Source organism: Anabrus simplex, chromosome 4 (assembly GCF_040414725.1).
Source record: "Anabrus simplex isolate iqAnaSimp1 chromosome 4, ASM4041472v1, whole genome shotgun sequence".
Taxonomy (NCBI): domain Eukaryota; kingdom Metazoa; phylum Arthropoda; class Insecta; order Orthoptera; family Tettigoniidae; genus Anabrus; species Anabrus simplex.
Genome location: NC_090268.1, coordinates 212,398,346 through 212,426,271, shown reverse-complemented (window position 1 = coordinate 212,426,271; position 27,926 = coordinate 212,398,346). Strand labels below are relative to the sequence as shown.

General features: G+C 41.3%; 1 protein-coding gene across 1 annotated transcript in view; it reads right to left on the bottom strand.

Moving 5' to 3' along the window:
• Positions 1 to 25,005, bottom strand: part of LOC136871768 (uncharacterized) — a 135,054-nt gene extending 110,049 nt beyond the window's left edge. Inside the window, exon 1 of the mRNA XM_068227205.1 lies at positions 24,900 to 25,005. The gene's annotated coding sequence lies outside the window, so the exon portion shown is untranslated. The remainder of the gene's footprint in view (positions 1 to 24,899) is intronic.
• Positions 25,006 to 27,926: the final 2,921 nt, after the last annotated feature.

Here is a 27,926-nt window from a genome sequence, read left to right as displayed (position 1 = left end):
CCGGTATGTACCTGCGGCGATCATCTTACCGTGGTACACATCCTTACGGAGTGCGTGGACCTGGTCCATCTGCGTCGTAGGCCCTCTCGAGTACCACCCCCTCATCCTGCGAGATGACGTTCGGTCAGCAGACCTTATCATCCGTTTTATATTAGGGATAGTGGTCTTTATTATCGCGTGGAATAATGTCGTTCGTGTTCTTGTATTTGTGTTAACTGCGCTTTTGTCCCTTTGACTCTATTTTTAATTCGTGTTTGCGTGTTATTTTAAATTCTAACATGAATTATGTATATATGCCTGTACTTCCAGACAATGCCTTATTCTGTTATCACCTTTATTTTCTATACTTTCATTAGAAAATAGGACATTGCTAATTAGATCCCCTGATTGTTTTAATCGCACAATTATTTTTCATCACCACCCCCTGCTGGTGGGGGGCGCACTTGTAGAATACACCCGCGATATCCCCTGCCTGTCGTAGGAGGCGACTGAAAGGGGCCCCAGGGTCTCTCGACTTGGATGCGTGGGTTGGCGACCTCGGGGCCCTTAGCTGAGTTCTGGCATTGCTTCCACTTACTTGTGCCAGGCTCCTCACTTTCATCTATCCTATCCGACCTCCCTTGGTCAACTCTTGTTCTTTTCCGACCCCGACGGTGTTAGAGCCTTCGAGTCCTAGGGAGTCTTTCATTTTCAGGCCCTTCGTGGCCATTGTCTTTCTTCGTCCGTTACTTCATTTTTCGAAGTGACGGATCCCTACTTCTTTCCTGTTTTTTCTCTTTGTCTACCCCCTGTAGGTGGGGGGGCGCATGCGAAAAATTCACCTATGGTATCCTCTGCCTGTCGTAAGAGACGACTAAAAGAGGCGACCAAGGGATGATCAAATTAGAACCATGAAACTACTTGTGATTAGTAGCAAACGAGGGATCGACGGCTTTTACAGTACATGTGTTTAGTAGCACTGTATGAGCGACACCATTGGATGAAGGAACCCATGAATCTGGCTTGCCTATGACTAGTACCCACTATATGAGGAACACCACGGGATAGTACGAGTCCCTGTGGTTAGTACACTTAGGTGATGAACACCATATGTTTGCGTTGCCTGTCAAGGGCGCCCCAATGTGCGAAACACATTAGGTCTGTAATACATGTGCGAATTTCATTACCTGTGAGTAGTACCATAATGTGTGGAATGCCGCGAGTCTACGCTACTCTTGATTAGTACCGCAACATAATACCATTGTTCTATTTTTCCAGCGATAAGTACCATTACGAGGGGCCGATGACTTGGATTTTGGACTCCTTTCGAATGTAAGCATAATCGTTTCAGTATCGTGCTATAGAGGCAGTCCCTTGGTCATAATGCTATTGTTCTACGCCAGCTTCTGTCCATGTGAGGCACTGTGAGTCGGTTCCACTGATAGTTTTAAATTCACATCCATCCATCCATCCAATCCAATCCAATCCAATCCAATCCAATCCAATCCAATCCAATCCAATCCAATCCATCGTCGTCATCAAGTTTTGAATTGTGGTCAGTGGAGGATTTTGGGTTTTTAATTTGTCGTTTAATTTCGTCTCATTTCGTATCATTAGGGACCGATGACCTAGATGTTAGGCCTCTTTAAACAACAAGCATCAATCAATCAATCAATCAATCAATCAATCAATCAATCACCATTTATTTTAAACTCTTGTCAGTGGATACCTTTTAATATTTTAATTATCATTTCATGACGTCCATCTCGTACCATTAGGGGCCGATGACCTTAGATGTTAGGCCCCTTTAAACAACAAGCGTCATCATCATCACTAAGCACAGTGTGTTGGGTGAACGGAGAGTTGCCTTAATAGCCCCTGTGTATAAAGGAAAGGGTGATAGACATAAAGCTGAGAATTACAGGCCAGTCGGTTTGACTTGCATTGCATGTAATCTTTGGGAAAGCATTTTTTTCTGATTATATTAGACATGTTTAAAAATTAATAACTGGTTTGATAGAAGGCAGTTTGGGTTTAGGAAGGGTCATTCCAGTGAAGCTCAACTTGCAGGATTCCAACAAGATATAGCAGATATCCTGGATCCAGGAGGTCAAATGGACTGTATCGCGATTGACCTATCTAAGACATTTGATAGGGTAGACCATGGGAGACTACTGGCAAAATTAGTTCAATTGGACTAGAAAAAAAGAGTGACTGAATGGGTGGCTATATTTCTAGAAAATAGAGAATTAGAGTAGTTATCTGTCCCTGTAATAATTAAGAGGGGAATTCCTTAAGGCAATATTATTGGACCCTTATGTTATCTTATATATCAATGATATGTAAAAAGAAGTGGAATCCGAGATAAGGCTCTTTGCAGATGATGTTATTCTGTACAGAGTAATAAATAAGTTACAAGATGGTGAGCAACTGCAAAATGACCTCGATAATGTTGTAAGATGGACAGTAGGCAATGGTATGATGATAAACGGGGTTAAAAGTCAGGTTGTTTCACAAATAGGAAAACTCCTCTCAGTTTTAATTACTGCGTTGATGGGTTGAAAGTTCCCTTTGGGGATCATTTTAAGTACCTAGGTGTTAATATAAGGAAAGATCTTCATTGGGCGAATCACATGAATATGATTGTAAATAAAGGGTACAGATCTCTGCATATGGTTATGAGGGTATTTAGGGGTTGTAGTAAGGACGTAAAGGAGAGGGCATATAAGTCTCTGGTAAGACCCCAACTAGAGTATGGTTCCAGTGTATGGGACCCTCACCAGGATTACTTGATTCAAGTACTGGAAAAATTCCAAAGAAAAGCAGCTCGATTTGTTCTGGGTGATTTCCGACAAAAGAGTAGCGTTACAAAAATGTTGCAAGGTTTGGGCTGTGAAGACTTGGGAGAAAGGAGACGAGCTGCTCGACTAAGTAGTATGTTCCGAGCTGTCAGTGGAGAGATGGCGTGGAATGACATTAGTAGACGAATAAGTTTGAGTGGTGTCTTTAAAAGTAGGAATGATCACAATATGAAGATAAGGTGGAATTCAAGAGGACAAATTGGTGCAAATATTCGTTTCTAGGATGGACTGTTAGGGATTATAGTAACTTGCCAAGGGATATGTTCAATAAATTTTCAATTTCTTTGCAATCATTTAAGAAAAGGCTAGGAGAACAACAGATAGGGATTCTGCCACCTGGGCGACTGCCCTAAATGCAGATCAGTAGTGATTGATTGATTGATTGATTGATTGATTGATTGATTGATTGATTGATTGATTGATTGATTGATTGATTGATTGATTGATTGATTGATTGATTGATTGATTGATTGATTGATTGATTGATTGATTGATTGATTGATTGATTGATTGATTGATTATGTGCTGAACACCATAGGTTTGCGTTGCTTGTAACTGGCACCGCAAGGTGCGAAACACCATAGGTCTGTATTACATGTGCGAATTTCTTTACCTATGTGTAGTACCCATAATGTGTGGAATACCGGGAGTCTACGCTACCTTTGATTAATACCGCAACTTGACAAATACCATGGTTCTACTTTACTAGCGATAAGTACCATTATGAGGGGCGGATGACTTGGATTTTGGACCCCCTTAGACTACAAGCATCATCCAATTCAGTATTGTGCTATAGAAGCAGTCCCTTGGTCAGTAATACTATTGCTTTCCGTCAGTTTCTGTGAATGTGAGGCATTGGGGGTCGGATCCCCTGATTGTTTTAAATTCATATCCATCCATTCATTCGTCGTCCTCGCGTTTTGAATTCTTGTCAGTAGACGATTTTGGACTTTTAATTTGTCATCTCATTTCGTACCATTAGGGGCCGATGACGTAGATGTTAGGCCCCTTTAAACAACAAGCATCATCATCATCATCATCATCATCATCATCAATATAACATGATGACTAATTGTTAGAACCCAGTAAATGTGATAAAGGAAGTTCATGTAAATGGTTCAAACCTTAATGTTGTATGCTTTTCGTTCAACTAACTAGTTTTTACGATTTTCGGAGACGCCGAGGTGCCAGAAGTTAGTCCGGCAGGAATTCTTTTACGTGCCAGTAAATCTATCGATACGAGACTGACGTATTTGTGCATCTTCAAATACCACCGGACTGAGCCAGGATCGAATCTGCCAAGTTGGGGTCAGAAGGCCATTGGATTGCCATAAGGCCAAAGTTTAACTACATAAATAAAAGTATCAAAATTAAATCTGAACAATTATAATAATTTCGTGTGGCTATTTCTAGCAGGGTGCAGCCAATGTAAGGCAGACTCTACGATGAAGGTGGTCGACATCTGCCATGTGTAGGTAACTGCGTGTTATTGTGGTGGAGGATATTGTTATGTGTGATGTGCGAGTTGCGGGGATGTTGGGGACAACACAAACACCGAGCCCCGAGCCAATGGAATTAACCAATGAAGGTTAAAATCCCCGACCCGGCCGGGAATCGAACCTGGGGTCCTCTGGACCGAAGGCCAATACGCTAACCATCTAGCCATGGAGCCGGACATTTGACCACTTAATAACACAGTATAGAGTCTACAGCATTAACATTTAGAAATACAAAAAATGGTATTATAGAACGATACATTGGTTATTAGGACATTAACGGGAATACAAATGGAACTACTGTTAATATGGACGCGATTTTAAAATTGACAGTGATCCTCCTAAAGTGGCGATTACCAAAAGGTTAATTCTGGACTTCTGTAAGCTGTATCTGTTCCATAAATTAATAGAAACACCTACTTATGCCACTTGCCCCTACCATTAAACCCAAACACTTCATCTCTTCTAAATGGTACTTTCCCTGTAAAATTTGATGGTAGATATTTGTTCTTCTTTTCGACGTTAATCTCCTGAGGCTGGCCGGTTAGATGCTCCATTCTGACTGGGATCAATTATATAACCTTTCTTTCCGTCGTGAAATATTTTTAAAATATCGTCATGTTTGTACTGAAATGAAAATAATTATTTTTTCGAGATGCGCTGTTATAGATACTGCATAATCTGTATGTCTTTTTATAAAGGTTGAATCACTCTATCCAGTATTAACCATTATATTTGCCATGTTTATTATGGGAATTCATAATAATTCTTAACCCTAGCAATACCAAGGTATTCTTGTCACTAAATACAAACCGGAGTGGGGGTGGGAGATCTTGTTCATCCAAGAATTCATAAAGGGTAATCGATTCCATAGGTAAGAGGCGACTAAGAGGGACCCGAGGGGCTCCGAACTTTGGAGCGTGGGTTGGCGACCACGGGGTCCTTGGTCCTTACCTGAGTCTTGGATAGCTTCCACTTACTTGTGCCTGGCTCCTCGCTTTCATCTATCCGATCTGGCCTTCCTTGGTCAACTCTTGTTCTTTTTCGACCCCGACGGTATTACGTATGGAGGCCTAGGGAGTCTTTCATTTTCACGCCCTTCATGGCCCTTGTCTTCCTTTAGCCGATACCTCCATTTTTCAAAGTGTGGGACCCCTTCCAATTTTCTCTCTGATTAGTGTTATATAGAGGATGGTTGCCTAGTTGTACTTCCTCTTAAAACAATAATCACCATCACCACTGTGGAAAAAAGTACTAAGTCCTTTTTTATAATGGAATAAGATTATTTATAAAGACAGTACAGGAAACAAGTATACTTATAAAAATACGCATTTATTAAGTGAGAAACCTGTAATTATTGGAACTTACCGGCTTTGATATCTATGATGGGAAGCAGCATGTTGCAGTTTCAATCACCATCATTCTAAAACTTCCAGTTCCAAGCTGACTGCGAGTTGACAGTCATTTATTCATGTTTAGAATATGAACACTAACGCATTTCTGTTCAACATTCACACTACACATGCACACACACACAGACACACGCGCGCGCTCGTTCTTTTAATCCTTCGAAAACATTGCCAAAGCGATAAACTGTTTTGAAATATGACGATTTTGGGCAGTCGATTGGTTTCGTTTCTACTTTGTTAGAAGGAGCCCATTCAACATACAGGATTGGAGTTAGTTTCTCAATTTAGTCTTATTAATAGTCTAGTAAACGTAGGGAAAAAACCGTTCTGTTGGAGCAGAAGAATGTGGTAAAAAGCGCACTGCCTTCACAAAATTCGTCAAATTTCATTTCATTTCGGAAACAGAATTCCAAAATTTTATAAATTCTTTGTTTTCTTTCAGCGTGTCTGTGGACTTGTTGATAATGATGATGATGCTTGTTGTTTAAAGGGGCCTAACATCGAGGTCATCGGCCCCTAATGGTACGAAATGATACGAAATGGAATGACAAATTAAAAGCCCAAAATTCTCCACTGACCAGAATTCAAAACATGAGGACGAAGAATGAATGGATGGATATGAATTTGAAACAATCAGTGGATGTGACCCGCAATACCTTACATTCGTAGAAACTGACGGAAAAACAATAGGATTACTGACCAAGGGACTGCTGCTAGAGCATAATACTGAATCGAGGATGCTTGCAGTCTAAAGGGGGTCCAAAATCCAAGTTATCGACCCCTCATAACGGTACTTATCGCTAGGAAAGTAGAACCATGGTATTTGTCATGTTGCGGTACTAATCAAAAGTAGCAGAGACTCGCGGTATTCCACAAATTATGGTACTAATCACAGGTTATGAAATTCGACATATAATACAGACCTATGGTTTTCCTCACATTGCGGCGCCATTTACAGGCAACGCAACCCTATGGTGTTCATCACATAAGAGTACTAATCACAGGGACCTTCCACTATCCCGTGGTGTTCCTCATATAGCGGGTACTAATCATAGGCAAGGCAGAATCATGGTAGCTATCATCCCATGATCCTGCTCATATGGTGGTACTAATCACAGGTACTGCAAAAGCCGACCGCGCGGTGCTCCTGTGTGCTACTAATCACAAACCTATTTCGTACCTAATATAGTGGTACTTGGTCGCCCCTTTTAGTCGCCTCTCACGACAGGCAGGGGATACCGTGGGTGTATTATTCGTCTGCCTACCCCACCCACAGGGGTTGTGTGTTTGGTCCGCGAGAGGCATTTTATTTCCCTCAAGTCCGCCGGCAAGCCGGTTAGGACCCCGCTATCTGCCACCTGGGCCGCGCCACGTGGGAGTATCACCTCTACCCCTGCTACGCGTGCGTAGCAGGTTCGTGGCTGTGGACTTGTTTGTTAATAAGGAAGTCAAATACACAAGTTCAATAGAAATATTGGCTTTTTTTGCTAGCTGCTTTACGTCGCACCGACACAGATAGGTCTTATGGCGACGATGGGATAGGAAAGGGCTAGGAGTGGGAAGGAAGCGTCCGTGGCCTTAATTAAGGTACAGCCCCAGCTTTTGCCTGATGTGAAAATGGGAAAACACGGGCTGCCGACAGTGAGGTTCGAGCCAACTATCTCCCGAATACTGGATACTGGCCGCACTTGAGCGACTGCAGCTATCGAGCTCAGTAAAATATTGTTTAATAGTGTGTTTTTACGGATATGTTCTAGTGTAATATTTATATTAAGCTTGTGTGTTCCACAGTTTGAAAATATTTTTAAGTTCTGTGCACTTGGCTAACCGCCATTTTTTATCTAACTTCAGAAACACTTTCTGTAATTATACCAGAGAAATACATAGCCAATGATATTCTACAGATGAAACTGCAATCTCTTTTGCAATTTTCTAGGTTCGGCACATGGACAGATTTCTTAAAACAGGATCACGAAAATCCACCATCTTAAAAATCTGTTCGCAGAATTCAATATGAAAAGATGGGCACTTGGCTTTGAAACTTCTTGTCAATTTCATTATTGTTCTTCTGCTGCACTAGAAGAGCTTCTACTCCACTTCCGTAAAACGTACTAGATTTTCAAAAAAGGACTAACGGAAATACTAGATCTAGTACTAAAGTACTAGAGGTGGCAACCCTGCTCTCCAATTAATTCTTGCAGGAGCAAGGCATTCCAGTTAACACGCCTAGACTAGTCTGACACGAGTGTTTCACAGAAGCGCTCAGTAACGGTCTATAAATAGATAGCTGCTTTTTCCGCTCATATTCCTGGTATTAGAATTTACAGCAGCGTTTTCCTTGTGTGTTAAAGGGTACGAACATGCCGTGTGGATTACTCCTCGCTCAGCGCTCATCACTCCTTTCTCTTCACACAGGAAGCTGAGAGATGCAAAACAAATCCATATATTTGAATAGTGGTGTTCATGCCGGCACTTCACTCATCCCTCTTCTCTCCGCTCCTCCCGCAAGAATCAAATCAGTTTGATTTTGGAGTGATGTGCTTCTTGAGCGCTGTTCTATGATTGGTTGGCTCAAGGCCACGGCCGCCTACTCATAATATTATCGGCCTGCGTTCACTGAAGGTAAAATATCCATATTAAATTAGTAAGCTACTTCTTGAATATTATCTTTATACTCTGTAAATTTAATCTTTCGATGAAGTACAGATTGCTTTATTGAAGTAGAGAATAATATTATATTACTACTGCTTACGTTATTGTAGTGACCAGTTCTTCTTCAATGCAAACATGACTGACATGTTAGATGCTGTACTTTCGTGGTTTCATATTGCCTTCAGTTCCTTTCAGCAAATATTTAAATGTCTGCCTTCTTCTTTTTCTACCGCCTTTTGCCACACCTTGTGGGGCCGCGGATGCGAACCGTATCACACATGTTGACTGACCCTGTTTTACGGATGGATGCCCTTCCTGACGTCAACCCTATGTGGTGGGATGTAATTACTATTGCGTGTTTCGGTGGTAGGTTGTAGTATGGTGTGTTGTCTGAGTATGAAGAGGAGAGTGTTGGGACAAACGCAAATAACCAGTCGCCGAGCCAGAAGAATTAATGTCGCCATTAAAATCTCCGACCCGGCCGGTAATCGAACCCGGGATTCACTGAACCGAAGGGATCAACGTTGGTCATTCAGCCAAGGGGTCGGACACTGAAATTTCTGCATTGAGATTCTTCCAATAGTCGTGAAATTTCTGTGGGTCTTTCTTCACTTCTTGGTATAAATGATGGAATTCACCCAAACTCTGCCTTTTCTTATTAATTGGATGTGCGCTATATCTCCTGTCAGAACTTGAAATCAAGTACAGTTTGCTTGCTATCATAAGTTCATCATCACTTCCGCTACTATACTTAACTATTATGTATGCTATTTTGCTTTACGTCGCATCGACACAGATAGGTCTTATGGCGACGATGTGATAGGAGAGGCCTAAGAATGGGAAGGAAGCAGCCGTGGCCTTAATTAAGGTACAGCCCCAGCATTTGCCTGGTTTGAAAATGGGAAACCACGGAAAACCATCTTCAGAGCTGCCGACAGTAGGATTCGAACCCACAATCTCCCGGGTGCAAGCTCACAGCGGCGCGCCCCTAACTACGCTGCAAACTTGCCCGGTAAGTGATATTAAAATATTATGTTCATGACAAAACTTTTATTACAACCAAGAGTTTAACAATCCAAAGCTCCAAAACTTGCCTCACGTGGAGGGATTCGACCAGAGAGGCTATTCATAAGAGATAAGGTAAAGATTATTTCTGCTCAGAAACTAGTTCAGCACCGTGGCAAGAACACATATGAAAGATGTCGATAATGTCACTTTGTGACTGGCCGAAATGCTAACATGTCATGTTCTCAGAATGTCCATTTTTAATAATATTATTTCATTATACAGGCCTATCTGATTGAGGTAAACAATTATAAATAAATGTAAATGTTAGGTAAACAACACATAGGGAATCTGCCACTGGGCGTCCACTGTAAATGCAGATCATGGGTGATTGATTGATTGATTGATTGATTGATTGATTGATTGATTGATTGATTATTAAACTGACCATTTTTTCCATGGCTCAAAGCGGGACACACTGATTCCGACAGTCTACACATAAACGACAGGTCAAATTTTGACACAGCTATTTTGTACATGTTAAAGTTGGTATTAAAATATTTCTCCACTACACATTTTTTGTTTTTTTGCTATTTGCTTTACGTCGCACCGACACAGATGTGTCTTATGGCGACGATAGGATAGGAAATGCCTAGGAAGTGGAAGGAAGCGGCCGTGGCCTTAATTAGGGTACAGCCCCGGCATTTGCCTGGTGTGAAACTGGGAAACCACCGATTACTGGATACCGGCCGCACTTAAGCGACTGCAGCTATCGAGCTCGGTCCACTACACATTTTAAGATAAAATTATGATAATACAATACCTTCCCTTGTGATACATTCCAGTGTTTCTCGTACTTCTCGGAGGATAGAATTAACTGTAACAACTGTGGCGATGATTTCATGAACTTCTAAACAATTCTGCGAAAAGTTAAACTTGATCATTAACAAAGTCTTAAGTGTAGAAAGTTTCAGGTGAGATTTTTCAGATGTCCACAGTTTGTTCATTTGAGAGAAAACTCTTTCAACTGAAGCATTAGTTCCAGGAAGAGAAAACATATACTGTGCCACTATTGAGAGTTGACTGTGTCTTAGATTGATTTCCTTGAAGTGAAGAAAAATCTCCGTCCACCTTTTGTCTGCTGAAACTTCTGCATCATTCCAATTGGATATTTTCTCTTCAGTGGCATATTTGGTTAAGCAGGAAAATTGATCAAATAGTTATGAGTCATTCCCACTGTCAAAAAATCCGTTACTTGCTACAAAATCACAACATTTTTCCACATTAGACCATTTAGGAACAGTTTTTAGTGATGCCCATTGGAAATTGTTCATGTCTTTAAAATGACCAGACCACTGGTCTAAATACTCTATAGAGGTCTCATGAAAAGTTCCTGCCACTTCTTCAACATTCTTCCTACTTGCTAATCCTTCATCTTCAAGCGCACCAACAAGAACTCTTACCTTATGTGGCAAAAACTTATGAGATAACTTATCTGAAAGATTGTCTTTTAGCTCACTGATGGCTTCCATAATCTCTGTTTCATAAATTAGCTCACCTTAAATTTTCAATACTACTTTGTGGAAAGAACTGGCTTGTGTGAAGACAAAATTTAACCACCCGTCTGAAATAAGATCTTCAAAGAAACGTCTCAAGGAAACCGGACATTTTGTTTGACTTAACAAGTATGATTTCAGTCCTTGGTACATGTCAGTCATTCTCTTCACTGCCGGCATGAGTGCTAACCACCTTATTTTGCTATACCTAAGGACTTGTTTATACTCAGTTTCCACAAAATCACAGAACTCTTTAAAATGTTCAACTCTAACTGTGTAGATATAACAGTGAGAGTACACCTCAACAATTATGTTCTCTACCTCAATAGGTAAACAATCACAAGAAGACTGTATTGCATTATGTATAATATGAGCACCACATCCTATACCAATTAAGTCCCTACCCAAAAAAACTGTTCAGTTTCCTGAAAGTATTAAGTCCTTTCCTTGCTGACCCTCCAAAATTACTGTTTGTATTATCACCAAAAAGGCCGATGATTTTACTTGCAATATAATTTTTTACTATCACTTCTTCCAAGTATTTTTGATGTTTCACCGGGTTGAGATTGAAGGTCCAGCAGTTTCACTTGAACGCCGTCATGGGGGTCATAAAACCGAACAACAACAACAACAACAACAACAACAACAACAACCGGGAACACGTTAACATTCCCAAGGTTCGAGGCAATGTGCCTGTCCGAGTTGTTTGACTTGTTGCTCAGATAAGGGGGCAAACACTTTAGTAATTACACATTCACATTTTATCCGTGCACATCTAAATTTGGGCTCGAAACATGTTTGGAGAAGTTTCGAAGTCCAGTCACATGAGCGAAAGTGATTTTCTTTAGCTGTATGGTAAGCCCAGGCTCCTTCAGCAGCTGCGGTTTCCAAGTCCTTGGACGTAGGTGTTGCACTCTTGAAAAAACTCGTCAATGCTTTGCTTGAACTTGCAGAACTTTCAGCAGATTTATGTTTGGAAGATTGTAACTGTTTGGTTATATCATGTCCACCGCCATGTGCAACTCTAAATGCCGCCCCACAAGACTGACATCGAACATCACTGTCGGATATTGTTCTCTTAATAAATGAGAATTTATTTTGTAAATCCATATTAAATATGCGTTTGCGTTTAGGCATTGTGCAATCACAGAAAAGAAACCAAACGTTCCAAACCATACCACATCAAGCCAGGACGCAGGAACTATTGTGAAGTCTGAACGAGAAACGGAAGTTCGGAAATTTCGAGTATCGATATCGTGAATAATGAATCGATATAGATACACGACTTTTTACCAGTTTCTACTGAAGTGCGATGATTAAAATTGTCAATCTGCAAAGCGGGACATTTAAGCGTCCCCAGAGTTTTCGAGGGGACAGTGGGACAGAATGCCTAAAAGCGGAACTGTCCCGCCGAATCCGAGACGTCTGGTCAGTTTATTGATGATTGATTGATTTTATGATAATTCTTTATAATGATACTAACTTCATTAAATTTGGATCAACTACCATACACGGTTTTTCTTAATCTGATAAGAAGTTAAAATTACCTACCTTTAACTTCCATTTTGTCTCCTATTTTGTCCCATACACACTTCTTCAAGCCACTGTCCATGTATTTCGAATCAGCTAAATTATATTTAAAAAAGCGTGTGCCTTCAATAATTCATTTAGCAACTCGTCCTTTATTTCGGGAGGTGCAGTTCAAATTTACACAGGTAACACTGAAGGGAACTGAGAAGCGGGATGGTGCGAAGAGAGACGTACGTTGACGTTTTGCCGGCACGGATCACGGAGAAGCATTGAAGGTCACGGCGAATGGCGTCAACGGAAGTGTTGGAACTCATCACTTCGTTAACAAGGCGACGATATTTTATTTTCACGTCACGGATGTTGTTGTCACGTCCTGGAGATGTGTGAATCGACCTTAAAGGGTTAATTTTCGTGATTCGGGGACTGAGTGACGGTGCTGTCTCTCACACATCACATAGGACTGTCCTCCACCACATGACAGGCAGTATCTCATACCCTTGCCGAAGAGTCTTCCTTACAAAGGTTTTTACCAGTTCAGCAATTTCATAACAATGTTCAGTAAGGAATTCTACTCCGGGGAAACTGTAGAGATGGGCGAAGTTGTTCTTTTCCTGAAACAGTTCCGGTTGTTCTTGTTCCGGAAAATTACTATGTTCCGAATAACAGTTCCAAAATAATAGTCAAAGGTTTAGGCAGTGGGGAATCAGAAAATACCAGACCGAGCTCGATTGCTGCAGTCACTTAAGTGCGTCCAGTAGCCAGTATTCGAGAGATAGTGGGTTCGAACACTACTGGCAGCCCTGGAGATGGTTTTCCGTGGTTTCCCACTTTTACACCAGGCAAATGCTGGGGCTGTACGTTAATTAAGGCCACGGCCTCTTCCTTAGCCCTTTCCTATCCCATCATCTCTATAAGAGCTATCTGTGTCGATGCTTTGGCAGTAGGCTGTCACTATTGTAATGGCCTAGGGTTCTGAGGTTTTAGTAGATTTACTTATTAGAAATAAAAGACAAATATTATGTGAATAATACATTTTATTCAATAGAATGTGGAACTGAATGTGGGTAATAACTCGGTGTAGTATGGGCATGTGATATGAGAAATAAGAGACATAATTTAATAGTTCGGCAGTAATAGTAATACAACAGACCACGATATATTCACAACGACAGTTAACCTCCACAGGGCGCGCGAGGAAACACAGCGCCATCTTATAACAGAGTATGCGCGTGACGTCACATATGTAGCATACATTTGGCCTTATTTTGTAGCGCTGTTTCATAAAAACTATGCTTCATATTTTCATTTCTTTTGCAACAGGTAGCTTCCTCTTTTTCCTGTCAATTGAGACATTAAACACATCGTAAGTTAAACACACTGGGCGGTATACGCATTCAACCCAAACACTAAAAGCGTCTTAAATTTTTCTTTCCATGGACCCATTGTCGACGAGCGTAGTCTACGTTAAAACATATCCATTTTCAAAATTTGCTACTACCGGAAATGGAAACCTAATTGTTCAGAAGCTAAGAAAAGTTTTAAGTTCTTGGCCGTCTGAGAGTAGCCTATGTTTCTTGATTTCTTGTCCTGTCGTCTACTTAGTGACCTCATGAGTTTTGAAAAAAAAATGCTCATTAGATGTAAACCTAGAATTCTACGTGGAATTGACTGACAGGTGTCAGCAGAAGAAATGCGACATTCCACTGGTTAATGGAGGCTTGGACACTTCGTAAAATACCTATCATTAAGTAAGAAACGCTAGGCTTTGCTACCGACCCGAAACTAATACGGCAATGCACACAGCTTTTGTTTACACTAAAGTACTAGCAGTACGGAGCGAGTTGACCGCGCGGTTAGGGCTGCGTAGCTGTGAACTTGCATTCTACAGATGGTAGATTCCAAACCCACCATCAGCCGGCCGGAAGTTGGTTGTCCGTGGTTTCCCATTTTCACAACAGGAAATGCATAATTCAGTCCTCGGCCACCTCCTTTCCAATCCTTGCCCCTTCCCTTCCTTGCGTCCTCGAAAGCCATCGGTGTGTTAGTGCGACGCTAAATCATTAGGAAAAAAGTACCTGTAGTACAGTAGGGTTCGTTTTGAATTCGATATTCGGGTAAGCACGCTTCGGATTCGTGGAAGGAAGGGGAATCCCATACAGCAGGTAATAATACCGCGCTTTGTGATATTTTGTATCTGGCGGCCAGAATTGAACTGTAGTCTGTGCTGCCGTCTAGTGCGTAGCCCTGTAACGATACGATACCCTCCCTCGCTTCCGCTATTTCATGTATATTAATACTTGACATTGTGTTCTACAGTTTTAAATGTGATTCCGTATTAATAAGGAATTTGTGGTGAGTAATGCCATTTTTGTTACTAGTTGTTATTTCTTCAGCTAAACTAGTGAGATTAATCTCATTAATCTCATTATTTCGCACCCAATTTCCTTTGCATTATGCTATCACTAGCGTTGAAGCCGTAAATTATTTGAGGTTATGCCCTTCGGGTACAGTTGCCAGACGTCCGTATTTTGTCTGTATCGTACTTTTTAAAACTGGTTTGCTTGTTTGGATGCTTCAGGATACAGGAGAAAAGTCAAACAATTAGGCCTACTTACTTTCAGTTTCAGTTACTAGATGACATGACAGTATGCACTACGGTCCCGATGTTTTTAACATAGAAGTTCATAATTCTTTCATTTCGTTCTACTCGCTGTGGGTGGGGGTGGGGGAACGCAGATGAAGGATACACCCACGGTATACCCTGCCTGTCGTAAAAGGCGACTATAAGGGACCCCAGGGTCTCTCAACTTGGGGGCGTGGGTTCGCCACCACGGGTCCTTTAGCTGAGTCATGGCATTGCTTCCAGCCATCCTCGAAGTGATTTCCCGTGGTTTCCCCACATCTGTAGACAAATGCCGGGATGGTACCTAACTTAAGGCCACGACCGATTCCTTCCTTGCCTATCCCTTCCAATTTTTCCATCCCCCACAAGGCCCCTGTTCAGCATAGCAGGTGAGGCCGCCTGGGCGAGGTACTGGTGCTCCTTCCCGGTTGTATCCCCTACCAAATGTCTCACGCTCCAGGACACTGCCCTTGAGGCGGCAGAGATGGGACCTCTCGCTGAGGCCGGGGAAAGACCAACCTTAAAGTTGAAAGGATTAAATGAACAAATAGCTATATACGGTATGTATATAATCTTATTACTTTTAGAATCACAGATAAAGCTTTTTGCAGATTACGTTATACTGTATAGTGTAATAAATAGTGAGCGATTGCAAAAGGACCTAAACGTTGTGAGATGGACAGCAGATGATGGTATGATAAGTCAGGTTGTGATGGCGTGATAGTACAGCACGGGGATCACTGTAAGTAGGCTACTTAGCTGTTAATATTAGGAGCTCACATTAAAGAGGTTATAAATAAGGGTTAGGCATCAGATCTTTTCTTATCGGGCCTACTTCTAATACCACTCCGTTATTTTCCTTACGACTAGTCACGCCTATCAGCCACATAAATATGCAGTCCATCAAAACAATAATAATTGTCGTTGTGTTCATTTTCCTATGCCATTGTGTAAAAGAAACTGGAATTTACCGTGGCGTACTGTACAATTGTATTTTTGTGTACGTATTTATGCACTCCTAAACTATAATGTAAAAGCAAAGTCTTCCCCGTACAGGCCACGAAGGTCCTTGGAGGGGTGTAAGGTAAAGGCTTCCACTATCCGTAACCTCGGGGTAGAGTGGTTAGCTCTACGCCCGGCCGCCTTTGCCCCCCAGGAATTAACCTGGTACTCAGTTTTGGTGTAGGCTGAGTGAACCTCAGGGCCATATGCACCTCCGGAAGTGGAAATCTAATTTCTTAAATGTTACGTCTTCCTGATGGAGATTCGAACCCACGTCCTTCCGGGCGAACTGAGCACGCCTTTACCGCCTCGGCCAGGCAGCCCCTAAAGTATAATGTAGTTATGGTTAATTTTCCTTTACACATCAGCATGATGGCAAGCATAATTGGCAGTCATGCATATTTTAATTAAAAATGGAAGGGAATACTGTATATAGGTACTAAGGCTGCCTGCTGTCATTTCTTGATGGATACAGTACTTTTGCATCCATCTCTTGGCACAGGCCAGAGTAAAGTGTAGCTTCCACTGAAGTCCCAGTCAACATCAATGGTTGTGACAATATGGAAGTTGCTGGGGTATGTGTAGTGCTGAGTAATGACATTCAGAGCATGACTAGTGCACCTGAGTGTTATGAAAGGTGCTGCTCATAGGGTCAGTCGTGCTGCAATAGTACTATCTGACCCAGTGAGGAAAGCAATGGCAAACTACCTCACTCCTCATCTTGCCTAGTACGCCTCATTTTGGTGCTGCCATTGGTTTTGGGGGTTTCCTTATAACCGCATAAACTTTGGTGGTGCTATTTGAGGATCCAACCAGCCTCTGGGCTGATGACCTAACACACAGGTACTAAGGTGGAAAAAGGTTCCAAGAAGGACATTCCAGGAATCATTAATGAACAAGGAGAGTGTGTATGCGAGGATCTTCAGAAGGCAGAACTATCAGTCAGCAGTATGTAAAGATTGTTGGTTACAAGGGTAATGTCCGGATAGAGGAGGTGACTAATACTAACGAAGTATTAAAATTTACCAATGATAACAACGACATTTACAGTAAGATAAAAAAGTTAAAATCTAGGAAAGCAGCTGAATAAGATTTCTGAAGATATACTAAAGACAATGGGTTGGGATATTGAACCATATCATCACATGCTTCATTGGCAAATTTTAATCGTGATAGAACACTGTGGAGTTATTGCACAACATGGCTTCGTGTGGGAGTCTGTTTGGGAGACGGTTAGATACCTGACCACGCTAGCATAAGAGGAGCGGCCCGTGGATGGCTTCAGAGAACGAACTTTGTTTAAATTTGAACGTGGTTGCTGAAAACCGCCGCAGTATTCTTTGTCAAGCCAGTTTCGAAATCCGCCAATCACGAGCTAGTATGAGGACTCTGCGAACGGCCGAACCGCAATGGCAGAATAACCAACCATCTAACTGCATCTTTGAACCAGTTTCCATTTATGATAATAATCTGTCATTGCGCCGATATTCCACAGTTCTGATGTGTCCAGATAGATAAGTGTAATTTTTCTGATGCCTGAGAATATATTTGGTGCCTACTTAAGGCATAGATGTTATTTCGCATTTACCAATAGCTTCTCATTCAAACTAAACCGCCGCTCAACAGACTTTCTATTCTTCAGAAGGGAGTTCCGTTATTTGAAAAACTCGAAGAGTCTTTATAACTGCCAGTAACAAGGGAGCGTCACCTCATTCTCTGCCTGAACTTCGTGCCGTAAAGTTGCTTGCACGCCGAGACTATATTTACCAGAGGACGCTCTTTTCTTATGTTTGAGAACTAAGCCAGTAATACGGGTTCGAGTAAATACAATCTATAACTGTGATCAACTGTGGCACAATGTATGTGCAGTATTTTAATTCGATCCGGGAGTGATCCGTATACATGCGATAAAAACAATTTGCGGGCGCGATCGGGAACCCTCGGAATCGTGTGTCGCGTTGCCGCACCAAGGACTCTTCACGTCCGGGCCGAATTGCCCTTAAATTAATGGTGAGCTGGACGAACTAATTTCTGCTTGCAGGTCGTAGTCAATTGACGGCCAAGCATTAAGGGCGTGATCTCACACACGTGTGTGACTAGCGGCGAAGAAACGGTGCCTAATTCAATTGTTACAGGTGCAACATCAACCAGCGCTATGGAGCCCACGCCGAGCATCGATGGACTGACTTCCCACATCCGGAAGACTGGGATGACCATGGCCTAAGTTCGTGATGACGCCAGTGGCCATGTAAACATCATGGGTGATGAAGCCGGCGCAAGATAAGCACCTTGTCATTTTTTAGCATGCCTGGGTAATAGTTGCACATTAGTTTAGGTCAGATGTAAATAAATAAATTTCAAGTTAATTCTCAGCCAGAGGGCACAGTGATTCTTCAATTCAAGTTACAGTTACATGCGTCCTGGGCTGATGCATGCTTTTATTTTCCTTTTTTTTTAAGTTAATTTAGATGGGGTTAAGGGTGTGCCAGTGTAGGTATAGGAGTGTTTTCATGTGTTTTGTTTTCCAGTGTATTCCAATTTGTGGTCGATATGCAAGCTCTGATCGTCATTTACAGAGGCTACACGCCGGTGATGATGTATGGGAAATCAGTTTACAGCTGTAGTTTTTCTCTTTTATTTTTTTATTTTTATGCATGGGAATTTCAGCTGTGGTCAGGAAGCAGAATAGCGGAGATTCAACGTTGTTACGTAGAGTCATTACTATACAAGGGAAGGGCGATTAACGGTTCTTATCGAACAACTGACCGGCCATGTAAGACGCCGGAAGTGCATGTTATAGATGAATGTTAACCTGGGGCTGGTTATGTGAGCCGAATGGAATCACGAGTATATTGATGAGTAATTCAGGGGTTGATAGATAGAGACATGTGAAGGAGGCTGGAACTGCCGTAGTCATGACATAAGGAGGGCGAGAACCCGTGTACTGCAAAATGAAAGACCCGAGTATGGTCTCAGGATTTACAGTATGTGATGTGGGTATTCATATAAGAGAGGCTGACGCCTGTATTGAAGTGCCTTTATTTTAAAGCTGCGAATTGAGATCGCAGGTCATTATAAGGAAGAAGCAGTAATAGTGCTGCGAATGTTGTGAATTTATCCTTGTCTCCGAACGAGAGTTAGCAGGTAGAGACCAACCCTTTTCTTGAGAAGTCAAGTGTACCTCCCGAAGGCCGTGTTTCCATAGAGTGCTAGGTGGACCGTTATTCGCATTCTCTCCCGACAAGTCAGGAAGTTACAGGTAACAGCTGTTTGCGACAGTGAAAGTGGTCCTTAAGGGATTGCCCTTGCGTCTGACTTATGGACGTAACCCATGTACCTGCCTGCTGGGGAGGATCCCGCTGACCACATGTGGAGCATTTATACATATTTCATGTTGTTATTTTTCAGGTTCCATACTCCCACTTTATTTACATATGTTATCATGCTTATCTGATTTGATCCATGATTTCTATGAGATGGTGACGACTGGTTTGTTTTGTTTGTGTTTGTTTTTTTCCTTTGCATTAGGTGTCGGCGTGACCAGCGTTGCATTAGATTATTTGTGTGTTTTATTAGCTCGTTTGCTAAACAGATGGTCGTTGGCATTCGTGCCATCCAATTCCTATGTGGACGGCCACATATTTAGAATCTGTGTAGTCGTAAGTTGCAGCTCAGGGCTAGTGTTGAATTGAATTGATTTTGTTATTGATATGTAAATATGTATAGTTTGGATCGGGTACTAGTGTGTGTAACTATTTACCGCGGTCATGTATAGACACTTTCCGAAGCGCATCCCATAAGGGAATCATGACATTGAAGCGAATCTTGCGTCGACTTAAAGTAAAATGTATTCATCCGAAGTCAGTTCTAAGTCGTGTCTTTCTTCCAATAGGAATTCGAGAAATTGTGTGTTTTAACATGGACATGTGCGGGGCACATATTTTACCTTGGTTTTATGAGGCCATCAGGCTTAATAGATAGATATACATATTTCATGTCGTAGTGAATGGGTTAATGTCTTGAATAAATCCATTTTACCCCAAATTTCTCTGTCTTATTCACGTAGTCTATGTACCCGACTTCCTGTCATGTACCTTTGGTATATCGCTCGTGACGAGTTTTGAATTTAGTCTGCCCATATATTTTTTTTTGTTCGAACGGTAACCACGTCTCTGCCGCGACTAGTCCGGGATATTATAAAGACGGGTACGGTACAATATAGTACCGTATCTGAAGTACTTATTTGATTATTGTTTCCATGAGGAGCTATACCAAATGAATTGAGAGTTGCTATAGTAGCCCGTGTGTCTAAAGGAAAGGGTGATTGCTAGATATAAAGCTGAAAATTTTAGTCCAGTCAGTTTGACATGCATTGCATGTAAGCTTTGGGAAGGCGTTCTTTCTGATTATTTTAGATATGTTTGCGAAATTAATAACTGGTTCGAAAGAAGGTAGTTCGGGTTTAGGAAAGGTTATTCCACTGAAGGTCATCTTGTAGGATTCTAGCAAGATATAGCATATACCCTAAATTCAGGAGGTCAAATGAACTGTATCGCAATTGACCTATTTTAGGCACTTGATAGACCAGATCATGGGAGACTATTAGCAAAAAGGGGTGCAATTGGACTAGATAAAAGAGAGACTGAATGGATGGTTATATTTCTAAAAATTAGGACTCTGAGAATTATAATAGGTGAAGCTTTATCTGATCCTGTAATCATTAAGATGGGATTTCCTCAAGGCAGTATTATTGGACCTTTATGTTTTCTTATATATGTACATGAAATGAGTAAAGAAGTGGAATCAGTGTTAAGGCTCTTTGCAGATGATGTTATTCTGTATTGAGTAATCAATAAGTTACAGGATTGCGAGCTACTGTACTTAAAATGACCTCGATAATGTCGTGAGATGGACAGTAGGCAGTGGTATGATGAACAACGGGGTTAGAAGCCAGGTTGTGAGTTTCACAAATAGGAAAAGTCTTCCCACTTTTAATTACTGCGTTGATGGGGTGAAAGTTCCTTATGGAGATCACTGTAAGTATCTAGGCGTTAATATAAGGAAAGGTCTTCATTGGGATTGTACCGGGAGGTACACCCCAACGCCGCAAATTCAAATTTAGCGCCTAAAGAACTCCTCTATTGGTAAAACAGTGAAACTGGAACTACACCTACTTAGAAATTTAATCAGAAGATGTCACCACTAAAATATCGAGTAATTTTGTTATTGTGCAGTTGCCTACACTGACTGAATTTATCAGTGTTTTGGTTGCCATTCATCAAGAAGTTTGGACATTTTCCCACAGATGACACTACAAAAACTATGATCATGCACCCTGGTGCGAAGTGAAAGAACTTTCGATTTAAAATAAGTTTTGTATCCCTAAGTTCTTTTCTAATTGATGTTCATTTATTTTTGGGTTGGCAATATTTTCTTTTCCTCTCCGCCAGTTTTGAATCTAGCCAATCCCCAATTTCTGTAATTAATTTTCTACTAATCACTGGCTTCTTGTTCGATCCTGAAGTGTAACTTTGAATTGGACCAATAAAATTGAGAGGGTGTGGCTGGTTTATTCATGAATGATCTCGAACCTTCCCTGAGGGTTTATAAACTGCGGCTTTTCACGTCTCTTGGCCAATTGATCGTCATCTTATTGAGTGTGTGTGTCAAAGCAGGAGGCGGGCAGGCTCTTTCTTCAGTCAGCAGTACATCGACAAGGTAATGGCCACATAACATCTTTCTTTATTGCTTTATTGCTTTATTTATTGCAGTTTAACCCGAGGGAAAGGTCCGAATAATTAGCTATGTAACCTAGCTTTTCTAAAATGTAACTTCTGCCAGCTAATGTAAAATTTTCATAAAATCTTTAACTGTAATTCGGGGGATAGAGAGTGATGTACCCTCTCGAGCTCCCCTTCATCTTGGTTTGAGGTGACTACGTTTTTATAACTGTTTTTCATTCTGTAATACGGTAAAGTAATCTCTATACGAGTCACCTCAGTAGTTTGGGAATAGCCCCTGTTTCATCGGCCTAATGCCCTTTAAGGTTTTATGTGTTCACATCTAGGAGTGCATGTATTCGCCTCCATTCATTTTGTGTTCGGGTCATTTATGTAACCGTTATTCCTTTTCCATGAAGGCCCAGTAGGTTGGGTATTAAATACCCCTGTATAATCATGTTCCAATTGTAAGTTGTGCCTTGAGAGGCCAGAAATTGTAAGTTGATGTTGCCTTGAGTAGGCTTGGAAAACTGAGAGCCTGTTAGCTCTTTTTCAAAGTAAGATTAATGAATGCCTCTTGAAGGCTAGATGTTGTAATTTTGGGAACAAGTGCTCTTTGAATTAGGGGATTTCTGCCCTTGGATATATTTGGGCTCTTTAGTAAATTTTAGCTAGGAGCTCAGGAAAAGTAAATCGATGGCTGGAAGCCCACGATCTGTTAAAACCACTAATCTTGTTTAATGATTGCTACTGGTACCTGTAATATTGTCATGAAAAATTGTTAAGTTTTAAGTTCTGAAAATATAACCTTCAGTTTAAATTTTAAATGCAGTTATTTACATCGTAGTTAGACCCATTTACCCCGGCACCTTCTTTCACCTCTTTCTGCTCCACGGGTAATCCCGTAACAGGGATGATCACATGAATGGGATTGTAAATAAAGGTTACAGATCTCTGCACCTGGTTAAGAGGGTATTTAGGGGTTGTAGTAAGGATGTAAAGGAGAGGGCATATGAGTCCCTGGTGAGACCCCAGATTGTGAGCAACTGCTAAATGACCTCGATAATGTTGTGAGATGGACAGTAGGCAATGGTATGATGATAAACGGGGTTAAAAGTCGGGTTGTGAGTTTCACAAATAGGAAAAGTCCTCTCAGTTTTAATTACTGCGTTGATGGGGTGAAAGTTCCCTTTGGGGATCATTGTAGGTACCTAGGTCTTAATATTAGGAAAGATCTTCATTGGGGTAATCACATAAATGGGATTGTAAATAAAGGGTACAGATCTCTGCACATGGTTATGAGGGTGTTTAGGGGTTGTAGTAAGGATGTAAAGGAGAGGGCATATGAGTCTTGGTGAGACCCCAACTAGAGTATGGTTCTAGTGTATGGGACCCTCACCAGCATTACCTGATTCGAAAACTGGGGAAAAAAATCCAAATAAACGTAGCACGATTTGTTCTGGGCGATTTCCGACAAAAGAGTAGCGTTATAAAAATGTTGCAAAGTTTGGGCTGGGAAGAATTGAGAGAAAGGAGACGAGCTGCTCGACTAAGTGGTATGTTCCGAGCTGTCAGTGGAGAGATGGCGTGGGATGACATTAGTAGTCGAATACATTTGAGTGATTTTTTAAAAGTAGGAAAGGTCACAATATAAAGTTCAAGTTGGAATTTAAGAGGACAAATTGAGGGAAATATTCGTTTATGGGAAGAGGACTAAGGAATTGGAATAATTTACGAAGGGAGATGTTCAATTAATGTCCAAATTCTTTGCAATCATTTAAGAAAAGGCTAGGAAAACAACAGGTAGGGAATCTGTCACCTGGGCGATTGTCCTAAATACTGGTGATTGATTGGTTAATTTATTGATTGATTGGAAAATGAAGGCAAGGGCAGTTAATCTCATGGACTGCATATCCGTAAGTGGCTGGGAGGCGTGACAAGTCTTAACGGAACGGAGGAGCGTTGTCAGATACGCGGCTAAGGGAGATATTCCGAGCTGTGCAGATAAAGTTGGAATTCAAGGAACAAGTATTCTTTATAGGAAGAAGAATATTAGGGGTTGGAATAATTTATCGAGGGAAATGTTCTATATATTTCCACGTTCTTTGTAATAATTTCAGAGAAGACTACGTAGACAATTGACTGGCAATCTGCCACCTGGGTGACAGCCCTTCATGTATATCATTCATGATGATTGAGAAATGTGATTTTGATTTATATTTTTCAAAGAAACTGATCAATGCATTGTTTTTTCTTCTCTTTTTACAATTTGCTTTACGTCACACCGACACTGATAGGTCTTATGGCGACGATGGGTACGAAAGGACTAGGATTGGAAAGGAATCGGCCGCAGCCTTATATAACCTACAGCCCCAGCATTTGCCTGGTCTGAAAATGGTAAACCAGGGAAAGCTATTTTCAGGGCTACCGACAGTGCGGTTCGAACCCACTATCTTCCGAATGTATGCGGACAGCTACGTGACCAAACTGCGTATCCATTGGCTCGGTAATGCATTGTTTATGAGTAATCTGAATCATGCTGTTAAATATTCTGATAACATGAAAGTATGAATAGCATTTTGAATATGACGAAAATTAACATGCAGGTAACTTCATGTTTCGGTGCAATCAATCAATCAATCAATCAATCAATCAATCAATCAATCAATCAATCAATCAATCAATCAATCAATCAATCAATCAATCAATCAATCAATCAATCAATCAATCATCTGCATAAGGGCAGTCGTCCAGGTGCAGATACCCTGTCTGTTTTTTACCTTTTCTTTAATAATTGCAATGAATTTGGTAATTTATTGAACATCCCCCTTGGTAAATTATTCCAATCCCTAACTCCTCTTCCTATAAACGAATATTTGCCCCAATTTGTCCTCTTTAATTCCAACTTTATATTCACACTGTGATCTTTCCTACTTTTAAAAACACCACTCAAACTTACTCGTCTACTAATGTCATTTCACGCCATATCTCCACTGACAGCTCGTATCATAGAACTGCCACTGGTAGACACATATTTAAACTTTTACGTAACGTTAAATGACATACCTTATGGGAAATAGCCGTGAGTTACACTATAGGGTACATTAACTCTGGCGAAAGCTGGCCTGTACTGAAAATGCTGGGCGGCCCCACTCCGCGCCCGCTAAGACTTGACTTGTGTTCACAGCGGAGCGGCCGCGAGAGACAAGTGAACCGCGAGGAGAACGTACAGTGTTGACAGATCTCTAGAGCAACGACGTCACAAAAGGGACTGCCTGACGTGCTAATCGGAGTTCACCGAATCCAACCGCAACTTCTGCCGAAGTAATCAGTGCTGCCAACTTAGCCAGTTTAGGCTAAGGCCACGCGAGACTGTAAATACAGTTGCAGCAAGCAGCAAAAACTGTACCACGGCAATTGCTGCCGCTGGATGCCACACTGCGGCAGAAAATGCAGTTGTAGCACAGTTGCTGCAGAGCAAGGATCATCTGTTGTTCCCGAAGATCTAGATCAGTTATGAATCTTGCAGCGAATGTTACTTTATCCATGTTACTTGCACGCCCGGCGTTGACAAAAACAGAAAATGGTGGACTCATCCTATTATCAGTGAAAGGTCAACGAAGGGTAAATTTGTCCTTATTCATTAGAACCTGAAGTTTTACCCAGACATTATTTTTTAATAATACCGAATGTCACTGAATTCTTTTCATGATCTATTGTCAGTTATAAGTGGCGAAATGTTGTCGTTGCTGTTCATTGTAATGATATACAATCTTGTACTACGAAATCAACATGTAACTTTCCTTATCAAGAAACGAGGGGCCCATTTTCAATTAATGCGGGGGGGGGGGGGCGAGCTTCTTAGCGCCACTACTGCGCGCATTGTACAAACATGGGCACTTCTCCCCTTCCAGAATGACACGCTCACTGTCCACATACTCCATATTTCGTAAATGTACTATTGTTCTATTCGTAACTAGCAGTTACCCGCGGTTTTGCTTGCGAGGATTTCGTAATTTGATAAAAGTAATAATTCCTCGGTACTGTACTAAGACATTATCTGAAAATCCCTAAAGTATAAAAGCTCACCGAAAAATTTAGTTTCACTTAGGCCTACCCCAGAAACTCTTTGTTAACAACGTTTGTGGTATTGCCTTTTGGGGCAAGATGACCATGCGACATAGAACTGTACATGTGAGAAACAGTCATCTCTCAAGTCGGGGGGAAAAAAAAGTTTCCTTATTTTTGAAGGAGATTCCAATACCAATTTTCACGTCTGTAACACCTTCAGTTTTTTAGATATAATATTTTCATGTCCACCTCCGTGGTGTAGTGGTTAGCGTGATTAGCTGCCACCCCCGGGGTTGAAAAGTGGTACGAGGGCTGGAACGGGGTTCACTCAGCCTCGGGAGGTCAACTGAGTAGAGGGGGTTCGATTCCCACCTCAGCCATCTTCGAAGTGGTTTTCCGTGGTTTCCCACTTCTCCTCCAGGCAAATGACGGGGTATTACCAAACTTAAGGCCACGGCCGCTTCCTTCCCTCTTCCTTGTCTATCTCTTCCAGACTTCCCATCCCCCCGCAAGGCCCCTGTTCAGCACAGCAGGTGAGGCCGCCTGGGCGAGGCACTGGTCATCCTCTCCAGTTGTATCCCGACCCAGAGTCTGTAGCTCCACGACACTGCCCTTGTGGCGGTAGAGGTGGGATCCCTCGCTGAGTCCGAGAGAAAAACCGACCATGGAGGGTAAACAGTTAAAGGAGAAGAAGAAGAAGTATTTTCATACAAATATTTAAACTAATTTTTCAATTCTTTCACCCCCTTAAGTGGTTTTTCGAAAACAAAAGAAGACTGTTTCTTTTTTTAACGGAGATTCCAAATACCAATTTTCACGTCTGTAACATCTTCAGTTTCTGAGATATAAGTGTCCTCATAAACAGAATTCAACTCCTTTTTCACCTCCTTACCGCTCTCCTTAAGTTGATTTCCCCCCAAAAGGCGTGTTTCTTTATTTTTAAAGGAGATTCTAAATACCAATTTTCATATCTGTAAAATCATCAGTTTTAGAGATATAAGTATCCCCATAAAAGGTATTCACCCCCCTTTTCACCTTTTCACCCCCCCCCCCCCCTTCATGGGATTTTACAAAAACAAAAAACTACGCATTTCTTTAGTCTTAAAGGAGATTCCAAATACCAATTTTTGCGTCTGTACACTTTTAAGTTTTGAGATATACATATACTCATTTAAACAATTCACCCCCTTTTTCACCCCCTTCGTTACGGAATATCCAAAAATCCTCCCTTAGTGAGCACCTACACTCTAATATAAATGTATCCGCAAAATTTCATTTCTTATTGTCCAGTAGTTTTGGCTCGGTGATGATGAATCAGCCAGTCAGGTCATGTTATTTTATATATATAGATGAACGAAAATGTTATATATATATTTTTTTGTGGCTTTAGGTGCGAGACCAAACAGCCAGCTAGAAATACATTAGAATACAAAACATATACATTAAATATACACTGAGAATACATATACACATATGAATCTTCTATAATATTATACTGGGATGACGTTCTGAGTCCGTACAGAATGCGCGCGCGCGCGCACACACACACACACACACACATACAAACAGAAAAAAAGGACAAAGTGGGACACTGCAACTATAATAGTATGTTTGCGTAGTTTTTCTGAAGTAGTATCCCGTCAAACTTTATAATCTTAAATCGGTGTCTTTTAAGAATATGGCGATTGCATTATACCCCTCTGGTTGTTGGAATGATAAAATGCACTGGATGTTGAGTGGTAGTTGGAAGTTCAATGAAAGTAAAGTTGTTATGAATTTTTCCCGCTGTACATTATAAAGATGGCACGAGAAGGAGATGTGGTTATCATTAATGGACTGTTTTACAGGCTGTCATGTCATTTCACGTTAGGATAAATAGTTTAACTAAAGAGCCACTTTACTCTTTTCGAAATAATAGAGGTGGTGGTGGTGGTGATTATTGTTTTAAGAGGAAGAACAACTAGGCAACCATCCTCTATAAATAATAGATAATAAGGGAGGTTGTCGTCAGTGATTGGTTTC